This window comes from Teleopsis dalmanni, chromosome 2 (genome assembly GCF_002237135.1).
Source record: "Teleopsis dalmanni isolate 2A chromosome 2, ASM223713v2, whole genome shotgun sequence".
Classification (NCBI taxonomy): domain Eukaryota; kingdom Metazoa; phylum Arthropoda; class Insecta; order Diptera; family Diopsidae; genus Teleopsis; species Teleopsis dalmanni.
The window spans coordinates 132118989-132124943 of NC_051847.1; positions in this window are offsets into that span (position 1 = coordinate 132118989).

Below are 5955 nucleotides of genomic sequence, written 5' to 3' on the forward strand. Positions count from 1 at the left end.
AAATTATCAAATAAATTTAAATCCTTATACTCGTATCTCACTTGAGATACAGTGCTTGCGGCTGTAAACTTTTTTAATCCCTGCCTAGCACATACTCTATGCCGTGCATTTATGTGTGGATACAGTGCTCATCTTTCGCGTGAAGATGAATTTAAAAACGTATAAACTTGATAAAAGTACTTAAATATTTATTTACTTCATGCACATATACGAGTAATGCACACCGCAATTGACAGCACAAATCTGAAAAATGCTAATTTTTGTCAGACTCACGTCACGTTACTTGCAATAGAAAAAGTGGTTAAGTTTATCTGACAAAAAGAAAATATAAAGTTTGAGCACTAACACGGAATTTTATGAAATATTGTCTGTAAAATGTCTAGAATAATTTTAAAAATTGTATTCAAAACTGAAAGTCTTTGTGTAAAATTATTGTACTAAAAAATGGTGTTAAACGTTTATTATTTCAAAATTGAAATCATACAGAAGATTTTTGGGCTTAAAAAAAATGGATAAGAAGTACAGAATAAAGCGCAAATATAAGTAATAATATGTAAATATATAATTACATATGAAAAACCAGAAAAGATATAAGTACACTATGTCTAAATATATAAGGATTATCAAAACATCGCTTCAGAAATCGCGACATGCAGATCATTCATCGTGCCGTTGTAGGAAAGCATAGTGCAGTATTAAAAGGATGGACGACAGTTCGCTTCAAGTGACGTTCTAGAACCTATTTTCTCATTGTTGAGTTAATTGTTGTTAATATGCATAGTGCGTAACTTGCTTAATAGTTTGTGTTGCAAATTCGCAGGGCATAGAGTGCGAATGCTGAGCTAGGACTGCGTGAACTGGAGCAAATTTTTTTTTGAAGGACGACGATTGAAAAAGTCACCCAAAATGTTCGATTAATAATATAAGTGTAGCTTTGCTGAAGTCAAAATTTAAGGCTGATCCAAGAATATCTGTATCCTGAATCATCTTATTTTAACAATTAATTAATAAGAAGGATTCCTCGACAATTTGAAAATGAAGACTCTTCTTTAATATAATTGTAACAGGATATGCAGCTTGTAATGTAACAGTTTTCAAACATTTTTTGGAAATCTAGCAGGAAGTTGTAAATCGCTTTGAGTTTACGTTACCAGCATCCAAAAATTTAAATTTTTTTTTGCTCTTTGGACTTTAGTGGCTTTCTACACACTATTAAGATCTCCAAATTCAATTGTTACATCAGCAGCTGGAAAAATATTACCCAAATAATTAAATTCATAGTCTCTCTCATAGTCCATTATAGTCTCATAGTCCATTATAGTCTCTCTTAAGTAGTAGCAGTTATTCATACTACGTGTATTTCGTATTTATTCTTAGAGATATTTTTTTAGAAAAGTTAGTTTTAAGTCCCACTTTCTCAGTCGGAGTGAATATTTGTTATTTAAAATTCTGTCTATATTCGTTTTGAAATTCAGGTCTGCAGCATATTTTAGATCTCCTAATGTTTTTTCGAATAACTTACTTAATTTTAGTGTAATACATAAAAAGTATTCCGAAAGCGAGCATTATCTCCTAAATCTGCTAGAAGATAACAACAAATGTGCAATATCCTACGCTAGCTCCTAAGTACTACGTATTAAATATTCACAGCTTTTTTGAATACTTTATACTAGAATCAAGAGTATTCTATATACGTTGGGCATTAAGCTGATCGAACGCGTTCTGTAATAATTCTTATATGATTAATAAAGGTATTTTCTGAATCAAAATTCGGCGCTATTCAGTCAGATTCGGATGTTTAGAGACTCTATCTTAAATTTATTATTTTCTATTATAGCTTCTCAATTTGATCCCAGGTCATTTCGTATAAACTGCCCAATAAGTAAATAATTTTCATTACATATTATCACCTGTACTGAACTAAACACTGTTTAGTATATAATATTCGTTTAAATTTTTCTACAGAACAAAACTATAAGCTGGTACTAGAATTCAATATTTATTTTCAAATTATTTATTTTCAATAAAAACATACAGTGAATAACACATTGTATTTGTTCATTTATCAATCATAATCAATTCATTCATTTACATTTATTTTTACAATCGGATGTAACCGCGTCCCTGATTGCTATAACTTATTCATTTCTGATATAAAATAAATTTAAAGGCGGTTAATAAATGTTGAAAATAAATTATTTTAATATTGTCCTTTAGTCAGTTGTCGTATTCAATAGCCAGAACAAGACTGAACTTGAATGAATAACATTACTTTTTTTCTGGGTGTATCTACTGTTTAAGATTCTTGGCAAAGAAGGCAGGCAGCATTGCTTTTAAAATATTCTCAGCGTTTTGTCGCCTCTAATCGCATTATATAAATCAAATTTATTGTAACGTTATTAAATGCTGAGCTTGTTTAATATGTTTTTTTGCTGAGATTAAATGGAAGTATTTATTCAAGGAAATTATTAGTCGAGTTTATTTATTCAGAGGAGAAGCCTGTTGAGTTTTCTTGGTATGCAATATAGATAACAATTTAAGAAGGATAATAACGAGAACGAATAAATGTATCTTGATAACTGAAAATATTATCACTTTAATTACGATGGTAGTTGAGTTGCTTTTTAGCATTTAAAGTAGCCAATTTAGAGTTTTTATATATAAATCTTGAGTTTTATGACTCAATTATTTCTTAAAATACATTATGCTTAGTTAGTGAATAATTTTCACTTAGATATGAGATATTTTATTATACAATTTCATAACATAATTTCAACCCGTAATATGTTTAAAAGTAAATTTCTATAAAAAACTTTTCGGTGTCAAGGGGTTACCTTCATCACCAAACTTATTACAACGTCACATAATATGTCAAAGTGAAAATTAAACGATCAAAATTCAGTATTTTTCTAAACCAGTAGAGATATGTAATTTTCCTTTTTGAGATGAGTTTTTTTTTAATATGTATTTTGACTTACCGGTACCCCACTAGATTTGTGCTCAAAAAAGGGGAACTTTTACATTTTTTTTTCAATACCTCAAAAACTGATACTTATTCTTCATTCCATTACGTTCCCAGGGGAACATTGGATCATAAAGAACTTTTACCAACTGTCACGATTTCTTGCCGGGGTTTTAATTTCTCCAAAGGTTGAGGATTCCACGTTAACGCTTGTTTGCAGATTTCGTTTGGTGACTTCCTCAATGTGTGCCCGATCCATTGTAATTCACGCTTTTTTCGTTTGCGATAGGAAGTTGGTGGCATGTTGACCAGAGTTCGGAATTTCTAATAGTGAACCAGGTTGTTGGTAGTGAGCCAGGTTTTGCAGCCGTAGAGCAGAACGCTCTTGACATTACTGTTGAAAAACCGTAGCTTGCTATGCCGGGAAAGTATTGAAGAGCTCCCTACTTTATTCAGCAGCGAAAAGGCGGAACATGCCTTGTTAATTCGGTTTTGAATAGCAACTGCCGCATTATGATATTATGCTGTCTAAATATGTGAAGCAGTTTAACGTTGGCGATTTCTATATCGTCAGCATATTCTAGATCCTCGAGGTGGTTTGAAAGCCCCCAGCGCATATCCCGTTGTGACTGGTCAATAACTTTAGTAGGGACGTCGTCTAAAACAATTAAAAACAGAATAGGCGACATAAGGCAGTCTTGTCGAACACCTGAAGTATGGCAAAAGGAGTTAACGGTTACCCATTAAGGAGGACTCTTCACCTGAAGTCTTTATGTTGTGCTTTGATGAGGTCGATAACTTTCCCGAAAATAACCCTGCCTATAGCTTAAACAATTTCATCTTCATCAGGTACTCTATTCATAGCAGAGGTACTGCGGTTGCTTAGGCTGTAGAAGATGTTTTGTTCAGTCGGTGTAACGGTATCGGTGATAGTATTGTTACAAAAAGTTTCTAAAAAGTATTCTCTGAAATGTTGTAACTGGATTTCGGCGGATGTAAGAAGTCGGCCATTTTTATCCCGTATAGGGCTTATTCGGCGGAACCTTCTGCCTGCAAGCTAACGTCATATAAAATTTCCATTTTTCTCTGTTCGGCTGATGCTTCGGCTTTACTTGCAAGGTTGTCATACCATAAACTTTTGTCCCGCTTGCATGAAAGCTTCACTCGCTTCACCATCTCATTGTAGGCGACTTAGGTTTGTGCTCTGAGTGCTATTGTTTCAGCATTGTCACGTGAGATCTGCGGCATTCGATGAGAGACCAGGTAGACTCCTACATCCACGGCTTACTGTTGTAGGGACGATGATCCTAGACATCTTCTACGCTTGTAAGAAATGTTGATTCAATTCAATGTATGTCGCTGTCCACCGTGCAGATTTTTAAACAAAGTGTCACAACTAGAAGACGATGATCTGACGCGATGTCGGCGCTTCTTTTCTTTTCTTCTGATATTCGTATCAAAGATAAAATATTTTTTGTATGGCCACAACTAATAGTCGGATTAGTCGAAGTAGACCACGAACGACTTGGGTCCTTGTTCGTTCTTCTTTTGTTAATGCAAGCAGCTCATTAAGCTTGACGTTTCCTGCCAAATCAATGGTGTCCCGAGACAGTCTTCCTCCTACTTGCCAGTGCTGGACATTGTCACAATATATGCACCGCTATCTCCTTTTCTTCTAGACATAATCTGCAAGTGTCTTCCTCAGCAAGAGGATGTGTCTTCCTCAGCAAGAGGATGTGTCTTCCTCAGAACTCATATGAATAGTGTTGATATTAAAAGAACTGTTAAAAATAAAAACTAAAACATTATCGCTGTAACAAAACTAAAATATTATCACCGTATTTTTATTATTCTCTGGAAAAATTATGAACATATATATTTATTTCTGTGACCCTCCAATCTAATCAGTAATTTGTATTGGCCAGCAATCTTATTTGGTATGGACAGCCCTCGTCTAGACGACTGTATATAAAAAAATGTTGGTTTTGTACCCCAATCGAAGTTGTCATACGAAGATTATTTCGGTTCTTCATTTGAGATTTTAAGCAGCCCTTAACAATGAAATTATGTTATAATCCAAATGTAACGATGTCATCAAAAAAGACGATAATGTTATTTATGCATTGAGTAAGGTTCTCAACGTATATTAGTTTGATATATACGATGATAAGGGTTCGTGTACGTATGTTTTCAGTAAAAATATTATTTCAATAAATTTAATATGCTCTCACACCAAACTTTATGCTTTGGAATGCTATTCTGTAAATGTCCTCTTATCCATTATTTTTTTGCTAAATTCAAATTGATGATCGGAATGACATAAATAATAAGCGAGACTTTTGATATTACGAGGAAACCTTATTTTGAAACTTTAATTAAATAGCTCTAATTTAAAAACGCATAATTTCTAAATTGAGTTTCTTTCGGAAATATAAAAACGGAAAAACAACAAATGTCTGGTTGATACCCCTCACCCGTACCTTCAATACCTTCAATTCATTCTATATTTAATGTGTTGCATAACATTCTGTCAATATTCGCTTATATTTAATTAATTTAAAAAGTATCTGTAACTGACAGTACATATTTTCCAGCTAAGTAAATGAAATGAAAAGACAAGAAATATTTTTTCCCATTTGGGTACATCGTTTATCATATTTTTTGACATCAAAGCTAAATAAAAATATCAATTTTAAAAATATTACATGCAATCCACAATAGCGTGCGAGTTTATTTGAAAATAGTTGAGAAGTTAAGAAGCACATTGACTCTAAAGCATAATATACAAAGGATAATTGTAAGGATAACAGTTTATGTGCATTGAATACGAACAAACATACGATAAACTATGCAAAAGCAATAAAAATATTTATCATTTATTCAAATGTGTTACACATTTTCCCAAAGGACATACGAGCACAGGAAATCGGAGCAATATTCGAATATAAAAGTGCCAATAAATCGTACAAAACAAACAGAAACAAACATAAAGA